This window comes from Podarcis liolepis, assembly GCF_965112155.1.
Source record: "Podarcis liolepis genome assembly, chromosome: 2".
NCBI lineage: Eukaryota > Metazoa > Chordata > Lepidosauria > Squamata > Lacertidae > Podarcis > Podarcis liolepis.
The window spans coordinates 63,144,769-63,166,170 of NC_139555.1; the positions used below are offsets into that span (position 1 = coordinate 63,144,769).

General features: G+C 43.9%; 1 protein-coding gene across 3 annotated transcripts in view; it reads left to right on the plus strand.

Moving 5' to 3' along the window:
• SYNPO (synaptopodin) overlaps positions 1-21,402 on the plus strand; it is an 82,482-nt gene that overhangs the window by 36,529 nt on the left and 24,551 nt on the right. The gene's annotated exons all lie outside the window — the stretch shown is intronic.

Consider the following 21,402-nt stretch of genomic DNA (forward strand, 5'->3'; position numbering starts at 1 on the left):
AGCATTTTTACTGAATGCTCTCTCAACGTACCGCCGGAGAGGCTGTGCAGGCAACTAATTTCCCCCTTGTTTTTCAACTTACACTTTTTAATCCACAATGGGTTGCCTTGGCTTATATATTTAAAAGTATCAGGTGGATTTGATAGGGTGGCTCGACACACTTGTGACCAGTTTGTTGAGCGGAGCAGGCGGTTTCAGACTCACTCAGTATGGATGCATGTTAAATCACAGACAGTGCAACCCTAAGCATATTTACTTAGAAGTGAAGCCCACCGTCTTCAGCCATTACAATTTTCGATCCATTGAAGGGGCACAGGTGTCAGAAAGCACACAGGCATTGGAGGCAATGTACCATCCCTCTGCCATTATGTTCCAATTCTCTGATCAAGCATAGTGCATGCCCAGCTTAAGCGTGGATAAAATAGTAGTCTCTGAGAACAAGGCTGGAGCAGGGCAGGGAGAATTAAAGTTTGGAGGTGGGGGGAATGAGATTGGGTTGTTTGTGTGGATTTGGCCACCACTGTAGAAAAGTAAACAGCAGCAAAGCACTTTGGGTAAGTCTGCAGCAGCTTATTTTGGCATGATTTACCAACAGAAATAGCATGAAGACCTTGAGAGTTCTGCCACAGTCTGTTTACTGACGCTGATTATTGCTCCGCTTTCAGGTCTCTTGGTACATTATTCAGAAGGTACTAACCTTTTTGCGGTTAGTGTGGACAAATACGCTGCGATGTCAACCCCTTCCCCTCCCAATCCTGGCAATTGTCCAGCCGGTCTGTTCCATTATTCCCCTTATCTCTTTCATTCTCTCTTTTACTTTCTTTTGTTGATTTTATGCTTAGCCACTCTTTTTTCAGGGTACTGAGAGGCAGTACTTTCCTGACTCTGCGTAACCCTGGCTGCTAAACAATCCTATAGCGAACTCTCAGGGTGCTCCCCCTTTCCATGCCATATCACTGACTTTAACTTGATAACTAAGGCTCCAATCCTAACTCCAATAACCTGGGAGTAAGCCTCCTTCAGTTCAGTAGAATATATATCTGAGTTAACATGGTTAGGGCTGTAAGGCACTCCTTTTAGAAACAGGTTGACTCTACTCTTGCCATAAAACTCTAGAGTGCACTAAATTTTAGTGACTAAAACATTCCCGTGTCTACCTTGATCCTATGCATTTTCTTCTCTGAAGTTATTTCTGTTGTGCTCAGTTGCGGTGCTCCAGTGAGTAAATATGGACAGGATTGCAGCCTTAAACGGATCTAGCAGTTATCCCCTCCCACAGGCAACCTGGGAACTGTAGGTGCAAAAGAGGATAGGGAAAATCTGTTTAAGAAGATAGAGAAAACCCTCAACACTACTGATAAACTATGATTCCAAGGATTCTTTCAGAGCAGGAGTTGCAAACCCTTAGCCCATGGGTTATATATAGCCCTCCAAGAGGTTTTGGGTGCCCCCCCCCATTTCAGTGACAAGTTAAATATTGATTGATTGATTGATTGATTGATTGATGCATACATGCATGCATTCATAAAAACCAAACCACTCACCACCTTTCCGTTTAGGGGAATTTAGGATGGGGGAAGAGGAACTTTGAAAAAAATAATATTAATTAGGAAAATCAGTTAAACTAAATACCTTTAAAAAAAAGTAAAATAAAATAACCAGTCGGAAATAAGGAAAGGAATGGCCTCACTTTGGATAGATAGCAGCAGCATAAATGCATTAAATAAAAGAAGTTTTAAAAAGTAAAAGAAAATGCAAATAGAATGAGTTTGGGAGGATTAAGGAAGGGAATGGACTGGCTTTGGGTGGAAAGAATTTAACATGAGTTTGGGATTAATGAAGGGAAGGGATCGTTAATGCGATGAATGTCGGGAAGGGGATGAAGGGGAGAGAGTTAGCATATTCTGTGTATTCAGCATTTAATTGAAAATGAATTTAGACGGTATTAATTTTTCCACTCTGGCCACACCCATTTGGCTCCCTCTGCTTTAGTCTATGCCATGGCTGTACCTCTACCTTCAGTCAGGCTTGCTACTGGCAAAGGGCAATCTCTGGGATGTTCATTGCCCCTGACACTTTTCTTTCACAAGTGCCCACAGCTCTGAGAAAGCCAAGGTGGAAGGTCACAAGCACTTTTGGGTTTACTGCAGCCATATTCTACAGACTGGCAATGTTTGTGATGCCTCCAACAAAGGAAGTCAACATTTATACAATGTCTTGTGAAGCTTACAAATATTCCATTTAGGTCTGAAATCCTTCGCCTCATTTTCTACCTTCAGTGGCAACAGAGCAGAGCCATTTCCCACCTTTCTGCATGGTGACCTTCAAAGTAGCCTTATTGAAAATCTGTGTCACTCCTCTTCACCCTCAATAAGAAACTTAACAGTAGTGTGTGTGTGTGTGTGTGGCATTATGCACTGTGGGAAAACACAACTTGCTTCTCCATTAAGAGGTTTCACATAATAGATGGCACACATAAACGTAATATCAGCAGTCCAAATCACTATAGCAATTTGGCCGTAAATGCCTGTCATTTCTGCATTATATTTTAAATCATGTGTGGAGGTTTAGCCTTCATACAATATAGGCTTATTTTTAAGGGGACAAAAGTATTTTGAATAGTTGATGCAAAATGAGCCTTTATTTTGCTTCCCTCAGTCTGAAATGAACGTTAAATGGACAGAGACTCTTATGGCTTCTTCCCCTATTTTCATTTAGTCTTTTATAGGTGTATTCCCCACTGTGCAATAGACTGACCCATTGAACTGCTTCATAAGGCCAACAGGAGGTGGTCAAATGAGACCCACTTTTTAAAAACAAAAAAACCCACTTCCAGCCCCAACGGAAGCAGAGAGAGGGGCAGTTCGAGTGATGGGGACTGTGGTTACGAACTCAGCAGACTGGAGAATTTGTAGCTGCTTCCATACCTGATGATATCAGCACCATTTAAAATGTGATGTAAGCAGCATCCATATGTCTCCCAGAGGAAAGAATGTGCCAACTGGTCTGTGTTAGTAGCACAAGCGTATTGTATAGCAAGCAGCATTCTCTCACAAAATCGAGTATATTTTCGGTAATAATCTGCACAAGAGACTCTCCTACCCTGAAGAGGGATGATATTTTTAAAAATTCAGAGTAATGGAGTGACAATCAGGACAGCTGGCAACCCTGCTGGCAAGTCCAGCTCAGCGTGAGAGTGGATTAAATGACATCTTAGGCCTCTGTTGACAACTATATATTTTTTATGAGAGACTTATTTGGAAATGGAAAGGGGATGAAGGGCCAATAGCAGCAGCTCCACCCCCTGATTTACATCCATATAAGCTGAAACAGAAAACATAAAGAGATCCTGTTGCCTTTCCATCCCAGCATCCTGTTCTCACAGCAACCCACCAAACGGCTATGGGACCTGAGTGCCACATCATGAGACCTAGTGCGTTTTTCCTAGAAAAATAGGTGCTGGTACTCACCATGAAGTTGTTATAGTAAGTGCCACACTTTTTAACCAAGAGAGAGAGAGAGAGAGAGGTACGTGAACACAGGCAGATCTCTCGTTTTACTATGCACCTTTCAGCCAAAGAACTCTTCCTTGCTACAGACACTTTAGCAAGCACCTCCCCTGGGCCTAAGCTGCTCATTCGCGCTTGATGGACTCATGCTTGGGAATTATCTGCTAACAGGAGAATTCTAGCAAGGCATCTGTTCACACTGTTGCTGAGCCCTTCACCTGTTTCCCGGAGCTGTGGAAACTCCCCCATCCCTCTCTGCATTTGGAAATGTCTGCTGCATGGGCTGGGCACCACCATATTACGAATTTCCACACTCTGCCCACAGGCAAGCATAACCTGTGCTCCAGCTCTTTCAGTGAATACCTGAGGTCCACAATAAGATGAGCGCTCTGCCAAAGGCCGTGATGCTGTTGACACGAGGGAGAAGGTTCGAGGTTCGCTTGCTAGCAAGCGTCTCCCAAACGACCTGAGGGCATAAAAGGGACGGGCTGGGCTTGAGGCCGGGTAGGAGGCCCGTCAGCTGTATTTTCTTAGCTTATCTGGCCTTAAGATTAATGACAGAATGCAGAGTTGAAGATAAAAAATACACCCTGTGAGAGTCTTGTACCAGAGAGTCCTACAGCACAAGTAACAGCAGCAGTGTGTGATCGGAGAGGGTGTCTGAGAAGCAGTGGTGCTCTCCTGACTGTTTCTTCCAGTTTTTCATTTTCCCATTCTTCACTTCGTCTCTCTACATTTCCACATCAGTCTGCATTTAAAAACAACAACAACCAACCTCCTGAAAGTTCCTTAGCAGTTTAGTGCAAATTTCTCCTAATATATACATTTTTGTATGGATTTTTTTCCTAATTACACATTCTGGCAAAACAATTTCCACATATGTAATGCAGTGTGTGTGTATGCACAGTGGGATAATATATACAGTAGTAGAAAGTGTGCATAAAAATGCATATACAGGTATGTGTGTGTGTACAAAACACACACACACACATGTATATTCATTTTTATGCAACTTTCTCCTACTACATGCACTTTTGGGTACATTACTTGGCTGGAGAACCACACTGTAAAATTTGGAGAAGGGCAAATTTCAAAAGATGGCTGTGTTTTGGTTTGTGTAATGTTTCAGAAAGGGTGGATTTGGTAGGTTCACCTTTAAATGGGAGCTGAATCCATTTTCTCTGCTATTCCTAGATGGAGTGGAATGAGGCAGTGGTGAGGTCAGAGTTGGCAGGGGTGGCCTTGCCACCACCTACTCTGCTTCGTCTTTGTCTCAGTGAATGCCAGGAAGGCAGCACTGTTCCTCTAGCCACACCACTGCTGCAAAGAAAAAGACCCAGATAACGTTATAATAATTCTTTCCCTGGGCCAGTGGAGTTGCGGGTCTGGGCATTATGCTCCGCAGTCTACAACCCACAGACAAATAAAGGACCACATAGGCTGGTTTGAATCGAAACAGGCCACAACCTTATTGAATACAGATGAAAGAGGTTTGGCTTGGGCAATCAAAATACTTCTGGAAGTGACACATAGGTCAGTCCTAAGACTTACATCAAATAGGGAACCTGACAAGGGAAAAGCAGGTAGGGCCCCAGGTGAAGGCTGCTTAAATGGCCAGGGAGCAGACCTGAGGGAAGCCTTCCTGCTCCGTCGACTCCGCCCCCCCAGCCCAACCCATGTCCTAGCCTGCATCCCTATTTGCCATTCTGGGATGCAGGCCAGGATCCGGCTTCTGATAGGTGGTGCAGGCTTATGCTCATGCCCCCTATCCAAACAGGGCTCCAATGAAATGATTCCCTCATCGGGGCCACAGAGAAGCGTCTGCCATCCCGCAACGCCTCCTCACCAGAAAGGGACTTATAATACTGTCTCAGTCAGCTTTGTCTTGCATACTGAAGCACACTTGGGAACCAGAAGTAATTTTCCTGTAAAAGAGACTATTGCCCATTGGAATTAGAAGTTATATTTCACCTGTAGGAATTTGAAAAAGTCTGGTGTGTGTGTGTTTAATGGATGTTTTAGCATTTACTAATGCTTTTAAGGAAGGTTGTACTTATATTTGTACAATGCAGGTATTCCTTGGAAATAATTTGGGTTTATTTGTGGCACAGACTGTAATACTGAATTAGCCAAATTCTGAGGATCCACGCTTCTTCTCTGTCAACTGATTATATGTTGCATTGTGGCTGTGATGCATGTGAGCCCCTTTTCTTTTTTAATCAGAAATATCTGCATTAAAACAAAAAATCCAGAAGTGAGTGGGGCTCACACACCATTCCTTTTCCCTCTCTGTTTCTGAACACCTGGATTTTTATTTATTTATTTATTTATTTATTTATTTATTTATTTATTTATTTATTTATTTATTTATTTATTTATTTATTTTACACTTCCTTGATTCTGGGCTAAGCCTGAAGAGGTGAGAGAAGGTGAGAGAAACCTAAAGCCTCCAAGATGCTCCCAGCCTGTCAGAGATAGCAAGCGAGGGATTAAGAGCTCATTCGCTGGGGCAGTAAGTCAGGCAAATGGAGTAGGATGTGAAAAGCAGATGGGAGAATCCTGCAAGACAGGTCACTGGGGCAAAAGAGACCTTAATGAAGCGTAACAATGAAGAATAAAATTACATTGGGGTCATTTGGAATGCTCTGCCTGTAGCAGGCAGAAGACCAGTTAGCGACTCCTGAGGGGAAGTGGGGTCTGTGAGGTGGGGAACCCCTCTCCTCTTCTATATGGGATAGGAATGTTAAGACAAGTTAAAATGCCACATTCCATTTCAGACTCTGAGGTATGGGAAAAGGGAAAAGTGGATGAGCAAGTGAAGAGCACTTTGTTGAGCTTGGCTGTTGACAGGACACAAATTCTTGAAAAATAAGAGCCTGATAAGGGTAGTAAAGAGATATGTAATTATATAAAACCACAAAACCAAACAGTAATATTGCAACAAATTAAAAGCAAAAAGAAATTAGAAAAAAACATAAATAGACCATTGTGGTGGGTATGTACTCTTAACTGCCGGCATAGGCTTGATGGAACAGAAGAGTTTTCAGCGGGCATTTAAAAGTTGGCACAAAGGACGCCCACTGATTCTCTAGTGGCAGGGTGTTCCATTAGGTACATAGTTTTGGGAATGTTTCTATATAACGGTGACAAAAATGACAATGCTTGTGTCCCGGATGTGTTTCAACAGGCGTGTGTTCAATGTAGAATCAGCCGAAATGGAGCCAGGTAGTTTTCTGAGGCTGGCAAATGACCTGACCAAGCTATAATTCTGTATTTAATAGTGGTGTCCTTCAAACCCGCTCTGAAGGGCCCTCTTGGGACACCGTGGTGCAGTGGCCTGAGAGTGCTGGGTTCAATTCCTAGCTCATCCATGAAGCTGACTGGGTGGCCTTGGATAGGTCACAGCCTAACCTGCCTCACGGATGGTTATAAGAAGAATTATGAGGCACTCTGAACACAGGAAAGATATTATAGAAGCATAAATAATAGTATTCAGAAACAGTTCCTGCAAGAGCTTCATTTTTCTTCCCCAAGCAGCCTTCAGCACTACAGGGGGAAAATGCTGGATGTGTGTTCAGAGTGTTTCAGCTTCTAAGCCTGAAATTCATAATCATCTGGCCCCTGCGGTTTGTTTTTTAATAGTCCCACCAGCATCCTGCAGCCATATTTCTTCCACATTCTAGGAAGATAAACACTTGAAAGGGTGACCCACTGGAGGATGAAACTCAGGCCTGCTCTGGCCCGTCTCCAGGTGGGGTCAGTCTCTCTGGTCAACTGAGGAAACTTTTCTCTCTGTGCTGTTGCCAAGGAAAAGAGAACTGCAATGTTACTTAAGATTGAAAAGAACAGAATATTTTGTACTGGATTCTCTTTTCTGTGTTAGGTCTAGACCTGTTGTTTTACATATGGCCATTCACACTCTTATATCCCTCCGTAGCCAGCAACCCACACTTTAGACACCTGATCTTAGCTTCTTTAACAGATTCTTCCCCAATGTGGCAACAAATAAGTCATTTTAAATGCAAAGAAGCATCGGTGGCTGATTTTTCCTCATGAAAAGCTCCTTCAGAGGGGGACAAGAAGATGTTTGCTCATGTTACAAATATCCCCCACATTCTTGATGAAACAGTTTAAAATTTTGAACATATGCCATGATTTCTAACATTTGTTGGTAATACAACATTTTTGGGACTCGTAGGCTTGGTTTGCACATCAGATTAAACCATTGTTTAAAACAAATGATGGTTTAATGTGAATGAGTGGTGTGTTGTTGCATGCTGCTCAAAAGTTCCCATTGCGCTGTGGACGAAATGAAATGTTTGTGGTGGACAACGCACCATGCAAATGGAACTTGGTGGACAGACATTGGGGGGGACAGGAACATGAGCAGAGTGTGACCATGTTTTGCATATGCTCCCTAAATCGTAGCAGACTATGCCAGGTCCTAACCATCTCCACCTCCCACCTGTTAGGATATTTCGTTCCACCTTAAAAGGGAGCAGGCTTTGTGAGTTACAGAGTCTGCGCATGTCCAGTTCACAGGATGTTTATGCTTGCTGTTTCCTTTCGATTTCAGTTGGTCAGAGACGCTGACACAGAACGGTCATGTTTTCCTTTGTTCTGTTCAACGCTAAATAAACTGTAAATATGCTCTTCTGCGGTGCAAGCTTTCTGGCTGTGTTTTCTGCTGATAAAGAACAGTGTGCACAAGCCCCGGAATGCAGCCAATCTATTTCTGAGGCTTCGTGTCGCTAACTGCTGGATCTGCCTGTCTACGGGAGATCGATGGACGTCCGGCAGCCGGCTTGGGGCCATGATGGACAATATCTCCCTGGCAGTTTCCCAGGAGTTTCCCTCCCCCTAAAGCATTATAAGTAGGCAAGGCAAGCTTGATGGTTATACAAACATGCCCGCTGTTGGTTACATAATGGCTGGATTGCTGCAAGATGCTCTACATAGGACTGCCTTTGAAAAGCTGGTACAAAAGTTTTGGCTAATGTTTTGACCAGAGATGAGGGTTTGGAGCATGTTAATCACATTTTATACCATCTTCAGCGGCTTAGGACTTCCCATCTTCCCAGATGAACCTCTCCATCCACTCAGATACCTTTTTGACTTCTTGGCCACTATTTGAAGTACTGTTCTTGATAGAAATGCTGTGAGTCCTCTCTGTTGTTGTATCTAGACCACACACACACACACACACACACACACAATCTGTTCAGCACTCATCTTGATTATATATGCCACTGCCCAGAGACAAAAAAGGCTGTTTTGCCAGGCTTTTCACTTTGATTTTATTATCCATGGCTCTCTGATGTTTCTCTATCTTGTCTTCCTTGTTCTGATATTGTGTTCATTTTGTTTGCTTTGAATAATATTAAAGTCTATTTTGTCTCTATGTAAGTCTCTATATAAAATTTATTTGGCTATATAAATCCAGTGCCTTTTCCCCCAGGGGGTACTCAAGGGTACACAATACTGGCACCTCTTTTTTGTTGTTGTTAAAAAGTGTGGCCCTTACTGTAGCAACTTCATGGCGAGTACCGGCACCTATTTTTCTTGGGGGGGGGGAGCACTGTATAAATCATTAATGAGGATGACGATGACAATTTTTCTGAAAGCCACATCAGACATTTTATCAGAAAATGAAAGTGGAATGCAAATGTCCAAAGAAGCCAAATAAAAGCAGTGCCTGTCCATGTGACTGCATGACACCACTGTCTTGAGAATGCACAGGCAGGCACTGCTGAGTCTCTGCTGACTCCTTCTAAAAGGGACTAGATCACGAGGCTACAGCTAAGTCATAATTTACCATTGCAATCAGTAGGCGAAGGAATGCTCCCAAGCGAGGAGCATTCCTGGAGCCTCTGTCCAGTAAACCAGTGGGGTGGCTCTTTGCCATCACTTCTGCAAAATTTCAGAGATAGCCACTTTATTTTTTAAAAAAACAATTATTATTATTGGAATACAATTTTGTTCATTTGTCTGTGTTGCAGGAAATAGTAAATTGAAATAAATAGACCTTCCTGGGATAAAGAACATTTTAATCCCCCCAAAACGATACATATTCACTTAGTAGTAAAAGGAAAAGAACTTTGAGTTGCTACATAGCCAGCTTGACATTTTTGAAAAGCCACAAAAGTTCAAATAAACATGTAAAATCAACAGAAAATGTGGAATGCTGTGAGTGCTTCTGGAGGCAGTATATGGTATAGGGTGTGCAATGCACCTGCATCTACAATATAGCGGTGGCTTATGCTCAGACACAGGGCTTCCTTGGAGGGATTTTCTTTGATATACGATGCTGTTCTCCTAAATTGTTAACCCTAAACATACTTACTGGGAAGTAAGCGCTGGTGAACTTAAGTAAGCAAGCTCTTAGACTTCAGTAATTTAGGAGGTCAAAAATATTGCTTTCTGCGGAGGCAACTGTCTCTAAGATGGGACATGATGGAAAGACGAGAAAGCGTTTACAGCAAGATGCTATAAATTGTAGTGTTGACTGTATTGTGTGGGCACATTCACATTTGGTTTAATTATCCATAGGATGTGCAGCAACGTGTGCATGTGTGTTACATGCAGGCTTAAGCAAAAAAGCTAGCCCTAGCCTGTTCTTATTCATAGATGGGGAAACTCTGTATTTCAGAAGTCATAGGCAGCAACTACACTGGTTATCCTCTAGTATCCAACAAATGCAACCTATTTCTTTTTATTTATGTAACAGCAGGACTAGATGGAAGCTACAGCCATTATTTGGCTCACTGGTTACCAGTTTGCTTTCTGGCCCAATTCAATCTGCTAGTCTTGATCTTTAAAACTTTAAATGATCTGAGACCATCTATATGTACCTACCTGAATACTTAAATAATCTTCAAAGGTCCATGTGATGTATGGCGGGCGAATACACAAGATAGGTTTTTTTCAGTCATGGCAGGATATCTGAAATGACCTGGATCCATCTGACCCTATCACTGCTGACTTTCTCCTACACCGCAAATGAACGACTTCTTCCATTGAGTGTTTCATGTGGCACAGAACTCTGTATGAAAGCCCTGCTGTTTTTGCACAATTCTTCTGTACAGGCATTTTTATTCTATATTTTGAAATATATATAGTAAATGTTTTAGGGTGCAGTCGAAACTCCCTCCTGCCCTGTAGCCATTGTAGAAAGTGTTGGAATACGCCTGGGGACACACACAGCCCCCAGAATGAGACAAACCTCTGCAGGCATCTTACTGATGCAGCGCAGCCGGGGACGTCCATAAATCTTCAGTCCCACATATCAGAAGACTATGTGCACGCTCACTCAGCAGAGTATAGCAGAAACAAAGTGGAGTTTCGGTGTGTGCATTTTAAGTATTTATTAAGCAACATATACAGGACAAAGCAATCATGGCGTCCTCTCACTTCTTCTTCTTCGAGAGAGAGAGAGAAAGAAAAGTAATACAAAAGTACAACAGAGTGGAAGAGATAAGACTAGCTTCCGTTTTCACACTTTCCAAGCCTGGAAAGTAAACACAGAGATGTGATGTAACAATCACACATCCAACAACGGAGGAGTGAAATGCTAACAGAAAGTACAGGTCAGCAAGATCCACACTGTCTAGGACCAGTCACAGAGACAGCTCCCACAAAGGCAGTGGGATCAACTCAAGATCCAGCAGATCCCAAGCTAACTCAGCTCTGCCCTTAGAATACCCTATGTCAGGGCTACCTTCTGGCTTTCCACAACAGGGATCCCACCAGTGGGTCTCCTGTCTGTCTGCCCATTCAGTGCTGGGAAGACAGGTTGTCACCAACAGAGTGGGGCTCATGTTGCTCCACCTTTGGCGGAGAGTGGGAGATCAGCTGAGCCAAGAGAGCTGAACTGCAGGCTGACTCTGCCTAATCCAGTCCCCTTCAAGTAAGGGAGGTGGATTTAGATTGCTCTGCTATTCAAACAATATTTCTTAGCTGCCTTGCGGGGTGTTTTCTTGTTTCCTTTTTTTAAAAGGTGGGTTATAAAAATAATTTTAATGTATCCTGTGGCAGCATAATGTCTGTGTAGGTGAACGTATAGAGAGCCAGTCTGTTGACACCAGTGCAAAAGTCCAGTTCCTGGTGACGTGGCTTCCTATGACACAATTGTGGTGATGTGGCTGTGGGGAAGACAGCACAGTCTAAGTCATGTTCATCACAACATGTATATTTCCATTATTTGTTTCCACCGATTTCCCATTTGCATGGAAAAACTGATGTCTGTCTCCAAAAGAAGCTGCCCTTTTATGCTAGAGTTCAGGTGTGTGTGTGTGTGTGGTGTTTCCTCCTTGCATAAAAATGGAATGTGACAAAAGCACATGGGATACGAATGGTTCTCAGGAAGCACACTTAACACATTCCTGTCCCATGAGTGCCGTGCTCTTACTTTGGCTTCCTTTCCTTCACTCCTCTCCCTCTTTTCGCTCCTCCTTCAAGAAGATATGGTGCGTTGAAGCACTTCCCTTCTCCCATTGTTATTCATGCAGTTATCATGCACTGGCTTGGTATAAACATGCAGTATGAATGGTCACCAATATGTAATAGTACCTGAAATACTCCACTGTTGACTTGATGTATTCTTCCCCCCGCATTTGTGATACATTGCCCAACATGTTTATATCTTTCAATAGGAATGGGCTGAAACCACAGCCTTTGATTTTAAGGTACAACCTGGTCTGTGTTGGGTGATAGTTGTTCCCAAGACTATAAATTGTATCTGTGTGGCTTCAGGTTAAGCAAAGAGGCAGCAAGAGGGGGCATGAATGGGTTGTTTAACCTTTTCATTCTCAGCTGTTTGTCCCCTAATCACTCTACCCCAAGTTATCCCAAGAGCTCTCTGTAATAATAATAATAATAACCTATTAGAGAGAAAAGCAGCTTAAGGGAGGGGGTGCTGTTGAGTGGATAAATTCCTTAAATGAAAGGTGCAATGTGTATGGGTTGCTCGTGCGTAAGTTGCTGCCTCTCCAGGCTTTGTTGCCTTGCTAAACCTTTCAGTCTGGGCAGTCCTTCACTTCGTGGCTGCCTCAGTCGCTAGCAGAATCCGTCAGTGGGCGTTTCTTAAATCTTTTCCAACATAAAAGTTGTTTGACACCCAGTCTCCTCCTACTCTCTCTGCGCGGAAGTCTTCTGCGCAGGGTGGGCGTGGGTAGCAGAGGACCCGTGCTCTCCCCGCTGGTGTCCGGTGAAGAGTCCTGGAGCCCTCTCGCCGATTCCCCCATCAGCCCCTCTATATCCCTGGTGTTGGGCTGATTTGCTTCCCCATCTGCGGAGCTGCCTCTCTCCCTGCTGGGCCCTTCTCCAGCATCATTTGAGAGCCTTCCCTCCGTCTCTAGCTCCGATGTCAGTTCCCTGACAAAAGGGTATAACAGTTCTCTCTCCTGCTGACCCACAATTACTTTATCTAAGAAGAAACCCCATGGGGGCGGGAGGGACATAAAGGAAATACGGGTCATTATTTATTTTGGTTTTTGTTTGTTTGTTTTCAATCTACTTCGAAACCTGGAATTCCCTGCAGTCTGCTGCCAGCCACCCCTGCCAGCGCTCTATCTCTTATATATTTTTGGTCTTTGTGAATGCTGAAATTCTTAATTTGAAAATGTGATGGCAAAATAATAATGTACTACAAGCAAGTTTATAAGCACATAGAAGCTAAATATAGCTGTGTTTTAACACCCACAATTGCAAGTACAAAATTATTATCAAGCTGAAGGTAACTGCGTTAGAGCACTTCAGACTGAGGCTGCAATCCTAAAACTGGGTTGGAGGTGGAGGGAGAGGGAGAAACAAAGGCTTGCCGAATGCTCATATATAATGTTCTCTCCCGTTTGGCAACAATGAGAGTAGGGATACGGGATAAATTCAATTCTGTTCACATTTAAAGGCGAGCCGACCTGATTTGCACCTTCCAAAACAATGCACACACCGAAATACAGCCATCCTTCAAAATTTGCGCTTTTCCAGATTTTGCAATGCACGTCTACAGCCAAGGGATATGTATAAAAATCCATAAGCTACGGGAAAGTGCATAAAATGTATGTATTTGTGACAATAACATACCAAAAGGTGTTATATTAGGAGGAATAGCCTTTGCAAAAATGAATGTATTAGGCAAACTCACTTACAAACGTAATATATTCGGAGACATTCCCTGATGAATTTTCATGAGGACTTCTTTTTCCCCCCTTTTAAAAAAATGCAAACTGATGTGGAAGTCCAAATTTAAGACCGGAAAGAATGAGAAAGTGAGAGGAACTGAAATTGCGTAGATTCACCCATCCTTACATGAGAGGGAAATATAGGAGATGCAAGCTGTTCCCTGGTCCTCCCTCAGCATGCCCCCCATTTGCCCAGGCACAGCCATTTCTGGGCCTTGCTGACATAGGTCTGGCTTCTGACATTCACTGATCTCTCTCTCTCTCTGAAGTTAGTCATCTTACTTTGCCCTGATGCTTCCTGTGGTCACTGGGACATCCTGGGTCTAAGAGCATACAGTCTGTCACCCTTCAGTTCATCAAGACAATATGCATGTTGTATCACTGCCATGAGAAAGAGATATTCAAATTTGCTGGGGTCCTCCAGCTCACATTTAATTTCTAATGTGACCTTCAGGACCGAACATGTTGTGGTGAGGGGGCAATAGATGGAACAGTAGCTCCACTCCAACCTTCCAAAGATTGCCACTTAAAACTGCTGAGTTGTATAAAGGTCATAAAGTGACATAACGGACACTGTGGTGGTAGTATTAAAGTTGCATTATATGTCATAATACATCTGTGAAAAGAGAAGATAATATAAAAAGAATCCAGGATGGTGTGTTTTTTTTAAGTAACGCAACAGAGCTTTGAAATGCTATACTAAAACATTACAATGGCAAAGTGAGGAACACTGTAACACTCACAATCTCCTGGAATGCTGACAAGTAGCTTGAAAATTCTGAACTGGATCATCTTAAATGATACAGATGATGTAAACCCTCTTGGGTGTCCTGATTCACTTAAGGTACTTTATTTGAATAACTTCACAAGGCATGAAATATGTAACTCCGGCTCAGAGAGCTCTACCACAAAACGACAGTCCCAAGAAGCTGTTGCTTAAGGCAGCGTATTCCACAGGGGATGCTATTTTCTTGTCTCTGGCCTTCCTTTCTGTGTGTCGCTTAAAAAGAAAAGAGCATGGGAGGGAGCCATTTTGAGATTTTGCTTCAGGTGGGAAAACATCCAAGGCCAAGACTTGCGGCTGGATGAATGAGCCTGGGCTGCGTACCTACCATGAATCTAAAGCATCTGGCTTCCTTCAAAGAACCCTGGGAACTGTAGTTTGCCCCTTGTGGAGCTACAGTTACCAGCACCCTTCATAAAGTTCTGTGAGGGACAAACTACAGCTTCCATGATTCTTTGGTGGGGGAAGCCAGGTGCTTTAAATGTATGGTGGGTATAGAGCCATGTTCCCATAAGAAGTATGGCAAATGAGACACCCACTACAGTTGCTGTCCAATGAGGACAACTTCTTCTGATGGAGTGGCTTCTTGCCAGGAAGTGTCAGGCTCCACTTCACTGCAGAGTTAAGGGAGAAAAGGGACAAAGGTGTGACTATGGATTAACAGACGTATAAAGTAAACACTTACAATGGCAGGGATGGCTGAGATATTACTGCTCTCAGTGATACCAAATAATGGAAGATCATGTTTGAATCTTGGTACTGTCTCCCAGTCGGGGTTGAGTGATTGCTTCCAGGTTACCTGCTTATACAGTATGTCTCTTCCTTGTTTGCTTGCACAAATTTTGTGGGAAACTTGTATGATGCCTGCTATTCTCTGAGCTTTTGCTCTGATTTGTTTGACGTTGTGCCAAGCTATGTTGATCCCACACTGTCCAGCGCATCTTCCCATAACTTTCCCTACCACAGAAGGTCCGATTTGTTTGTTTATTTAAAAGTAGGTTTGCTGCACAAGAACACCAAATCCACTTTAATTGCACAACCCAAATTTGCCAGTGTGTGACTGAATTGCCCTCACAAAATTGCAACATTCTGGAACCAGCCAGATTTAGCACTCTGAAACAGTAACATAAATGCTATTACCATCGTCAATGCAATGTGGGATTGCTGAACTGCAGGCTGGTATCATGATGGTTCATCAAACTGACTTCAGGTTCTTCTTCTTCTTCTTCTTCTTCTTCTTCTTCTTCTTCTTCTTCTTCTTCAATACCTAGAAGCACCTTCACTGTTCTCAGTGCAGGTGGATAGCACATTTGCTGTTCTTAAAATGGAACTGAGTCTCCCAGCCACATTGTCGTCATCCCCTTATCTACACTGCGTGTTAAGTGAGGACAAGAGGAAGTCTATGACGGTGGAATGGCTGATCAAACAGGAAAGGGTCTTTGGAAAGGAGCCACAGATGAGATGTACATAGAAATCCCAAGGGAAGAAGCTTCACAGCTGGTCCCATGTCCTCCCCCTGAAGCTCAGAGCATGGTACTAGAAAGCAGGAGGCATGGCAGTGAAGGTCAGTTGCCTTATGTGCCTTTACTGAGATGCTGGGTACAAAGAATTGAATTGTATTGAAAGAACATGAAAGCCTTTGTACTCCCAGGAGTGAGCACATGTACTCACTAGCATTCTACCTGCCATTTCCAGTTTGTTAGTTATATGGCTATCTGAGTTGATTCAGAACCTGGTTGTGTCACACAGGATTGCTGGTGGATACGCCATGAATCTCATAGCTTATTTAATAAAGGTTGGGGTCAGACTCAGAGCAGAGGTCCCCAGACTGCTATGATCCATCTCTCTGATGTAGCCTGAAATGGCATTGTTGACCATTTCATCTTTGCTTTCATTCTCAATATTCTTCAGCAACTGCAAGCCATTGGGACAGGTATCACCAATTTCTATGCCACCACCTCTTCCTCCCTCTTTCCCTCCCTCAAACCACCAAGACATCACCACAGCAATGTCTTTTTGAAAACAATAGGTGAGATTATTTTTTAAAGATGATTTTGAGAAATATCGGGCCCTAGGAAGCTGTTATGGATCTCTGATCACTTTTTACAAGTGCCACATCATGCTCATTCCACTCCTCCGAGGAGCCTGTCAGGGATGCTATAGTGGCAAGTTGCCAGCACTGGCAGGGATTTGGACTAGAGGACTCTATGCCTCTCTCAGTTAGACAGCTAGTCTTCTCCAGCTTGTGCTGAGCCCAAGTTTTACACTGTCAAATTTGCTGCAACTTGGTGGCTTCTCACTGGAATCTCCCTGCAAAACTTTTTGTTGATGTGTTGGTGATTTTTATATTCTGCTGGAGGGTGTCCTGGAAGAGAAAGAATGTCTGGGAGGAAATTTACAGCTCAATATAGGCTTTCCCTTAAAGAAATCTTTCTTTCTTCACCTCCATCTCACTGAAGAGCTTTGAATTAGTAATTCCATTTCTCTGCTGCTGGTACATTGAAGGGGTTGAACCACTGATAAAAATACCCTGGAAAGATTCCAAGCAGCACAGAAGGCAAGAAAATGAAAAACATATTAAATGCATAAAAGTTAGACAAGCTCTGAGTGGGTGGAATCGGTGGCAGTAGCAACCCACAGCATACCTGGTAGCTCTGTAGAACGTCCTACTCTTTCTTTTCTTTTCTTCTTTCTTTCTTTCTTTCTTTCTTTCTTTCTTTCTTTCTTTCTTTCTTTCTTTCTTTCCCCACCTCCCCATCCCCACCACCATGACATTTTTAAGCAACAACACATAATTTAAACAATGCTAACTTAATTGAGATTGTCCTGAGTCCTCAAACACTGATGCAAGGAGGTGGAGTTGCAGAGGATGTGTACAAATTCCTCCAGCAACTAACCTCCCCTTCCCAGGACAAAACAAAAACAATCTGCTCTCCTGGTCTCCACTTTTCATCTCCAGCTACCTACCTATCACAAAAGCTAATTTAAATAGCACTGATGATCCCAACATAGATTGGGGTAGGAAATATTTCTCAGTCTGAGAGACACATTGACACACACACACTCACACACATAGAATCAGAATGGTAGAGTTGGAAGGGACCACGTGGGTCGCCTCTAGTCCACCCGTTGCCATGCAAGAATCTTTTGCTCAATGTGTGGCTTGAACCCATGACCCTGGGATTAAGAGTCTCATGCTCTACCAACTGAGCTATCCAGGCAGAAATGCATCCTTCCATCCTGGCAAGCAAGAGGCATTACCATAGTTCAAGGACACATTCTAGCCCAGCAAAAGCGCTTGAGGAGGACATGGAGCAATCTTGTGAAAGGTGGGGCTTAGGTGGGCAGCCAGCCTAGGTCAGAGTCCCAAGGGCTGTATAGAGAAACCTGAAGGGCCACAATCCCCCCTACCCCTCAGATTTGTGGCTTCCCGCCAGGGCTGTACAACCAAGTGAGTACTGGGCTTCCTCAGATCTCGCTATCGTTCTTTCCTAACTTGCTCATTTTGAGCCTTTGTTTCTCATAATCCACAGCCATGCTGTTCTCTCCTTGATTCAGCCGTGGTGCTCTGTCAAGGTAGGAAAGGTAAACTTTCACATTACTTTTCAAGGGTGTGTCAGGAGAAGGAATCACTGGGCAGCTGCCAAGGCCTACTACTACCACAAGTTCTTTGCAATCTCCTGTTGGTGAAACCTGCATATGATTTAGTCTTTTGAATGACCTCCTTCATGTCTTTGGGTATCAAGCTACCTCATAGGAGGCATGTCCAATTTATGCCAGTGTGGTGTAGTGGTTAAGAGCGGTAGATTCATAATCTGGGGAACCAGGTTCATGTCTCCGCTCCTCCACATGCAGCTGCTGGGTGACCTTGGGCTAGTCACACTTCTCTGAAGTCTCTCAGCCTTGCTCACCTCACAGAGTGTTTGTTGTGAGCGAGGAAGGGAAAGGAGAATGTTAGCTGCTTTGAGACGCCTTCAGGTAGTGATAAAGCGGGATATCAAATCCAAACTACTACAACTCTTCTTCTTCTTCTTCTTCTTCTTCTTCTTCTTCTTCTTCTTCTTCTTCTTCTGTTCTATTTATTCATGCCTGTGAATCTTCCTTCCGAAAAGAATGTATTTTTATGGCACCCCTTTCTCCCCCTCTAAATTTAGTAAATGCCCTTACAGTGTATAATTTTGTGGAACTCTTGGTTATTTACTAATGGTCCCCCTGGCCACCTTTTGGCAATTTTCTCCTCCTTCTTTGAGGTTTTACCTTTGAATATACTCACTTGTTGGAGGCAAACACTGTTAAAACCTGTCATGAATGGATTTGGCAAACTGCAGGTCAAAAGAAAAGGAAAGGAGATGGAAATACTTTAAATTCCCAAGAATATCTCTCATCACGCAAGCATCAAAGGCTGTGGGTTATTATCTTTCCCAGTGCATAATCTATGAGTACATGTAGCAATGGTGACAGCTAGATGGACAATGGAGAAGCCAGGCTTTGTTCTCAAATGACTTGTGTAAAATTAAGAGTTGTCAGACCTCTGGCTTCAGGGAATGGCTAAGAAACAGCATGTGCATGGTGCAAGCAAAAGGTATATCTGCTTTAGTCATCCTTTGTAGACACACCTGCAGTTCTTTTATCGCTGCAAATCCCAAAGTATCTGTGAATCTATAGCTTTATCTTGTCAAGAGGAGAAAAGAAAAGGCCACATCCAGCCTACAGCATTATCTAATCTGTGTATTATTTTCTCCCTAGTAGTAACTAACAGCTTGTTAACTTGCACCTCAACACAGCTTAGCCTGGCTTCTCCCCGCCAGCTCCCTGTTTTGTATTGTGTAGAGCAATTTATAACTTCATGCCTGGGCAAATGAAAATGGAGCTGGTGCCTGCTGACACAGCCCAGCTATGCCAACGGTAAGGCGATAGGGGAATGGTTCCATAGGTTAGAACAGTGTTTCCCAACCTTTTTTGGGCAACGGCACACCTGTTTAATGAAAAAAATCTCGCGGCACACCACCATTACAGCCCCGTGACGTCAGCGCGCAGCGTCACGCCGGGAGGGACGCACGAAAGTGAAAGTTTTTTCCCTCCCCCTTGCCGGGGAACCTCCAAGCTTTGGGGGTGGGAGGAGGCAGCAGAGCGAGAGACTGAGGGACGGCGGCAACTGAGGCGGCGGCGGCTGTTGTGGTGGTGGCGGCGATAGCGGGCGGAGGAGGGGGCGGCGGCGGAGCTTGAGGAGCCGTCGCCGGGAGTTGCTGCTGCTGCTGTTGCTGCTGCTGCCCGGACATGCTGGCCTCCTCCTCCTCCGCTGTCTCGCGCTCCTCCCTTTTGCACGCGCTGCCCCGCCGCTCAGCACCACCACCGCGGAGCCGCCCCCGGCTCGACGCGGATCCTCGCCGCCGCCACCTCTCACCGCCCGACTCGCCCGCCTCCCTCCCTCGGCACACCAGCCAACGTCTCACGGCACACTAGTGTGCCGCGGAACACCGGTTGGGAAACACTGGGTTAGAAGACCCAGTTCTGATCATAGTTTTCTGTAACAAATTTCCTGAACGATCTTGGCGGTGTAATATTATCAAATCCCCAGTGGTTCCCTTATACCAGAGGCTGAAATAATAAAAGGCTATGAGATCACAGATAGATGCCGGTGAAATTAGCATGTAACATTCACAATGGAGGGAGTGCATGCTCATAGAACTGAACAGAGTTCTCTTGGAACCCCAACTTGGCTCGAGCCTTCTGTGGTGGGAAAACCTACTGGGTAGGGATAATGGGATAGAAGAATTCTCTTTAGTCCTGGCACCTTTCATCCTATCAGAAAATTATTGCAGTGAGAAGTTCAGGGTGTGTCTGGGGTAGTCAACATTGCTGGACTACAACTCCCATCATCCCTGACCATCAGCCATGATGGCAGGGGCTGATGAGATTTGTAGTCCAACAACATCTGAAAGGTGCCATGTTGACTACCCCTGTTTTATGACCTGGCCAAGGATGGGCTCTGACCAGTATCTGGGGTAGTTGAGCTGCCTGGTTTTGCCATTCCCACCATTGACTTACTCAGATTTCTTCTCTTCTTGTGCTTTTCTCTTGAGATGTGTGGCATAGCAAGCTTCCTTCCCAAACAATCTCCTTGGACAGATCTTGAAGCAGTCAGACCTGAAGAGTTTCAGAGCACCTGCTTAATATTACTAGATTGGCTAGAAGAGAACGGCTGCACTTGCTAACATTTCTATTTAGTTTGCAAGATGCAGGATCAATATTCCACTATTGGTGTCGGTTGCCCGATACGTCTTTTTGTCATTTGTTAATTCTGTTTTCTAAGAGGTTCTATTTGATTTGCAGTTGATGTTAGCCACCATGGGGATCTGTTAGATGGAAGGGTGGACTACAAACATATAAACCAATCAATACGTTTTGTATTAGTTCTGCCTTGCTGTCAGGAGTCAATTGTTTCCTGTGATTGTGTCTCTTTCTGCTGCATGAAGTGGGATTTCCTGTTGGTTGGTTCTAAACCAGCCAGTGTTTAATGTGAGCATCTCCTATGGGAGCAATAAGGAGAGGGGTCAGGAAGGAATATGTTTTCCATATTCTTTTGGAAACCTAAACACATGACCACACCATGTCTGCCGTGCACTCACTTTTCCTGTACACAAATGCTATCCATGCAGTAAACTTGCCATGCTTAAAGTGGTCATTAGGGCAGATCCACATCACACATTTAAAGCACACCCAATGCACCTGGCTTACCTCAAAGAATCCTGGGAGCAGTAGTTTGTTAAGGATGCTGGGAACTGTAGCTCTGTGAGGGGAAAAATTATAGTTCCCATGATTCTCTGGGGGAAGCAGCTGTGTTTTAAATATATGGTGTAGATCTGCCCTTATAGAGCATGAAGACTGCTTGAAGGTTTGTGTTAAAAGCCTATGGTTACAGAAATTCCAG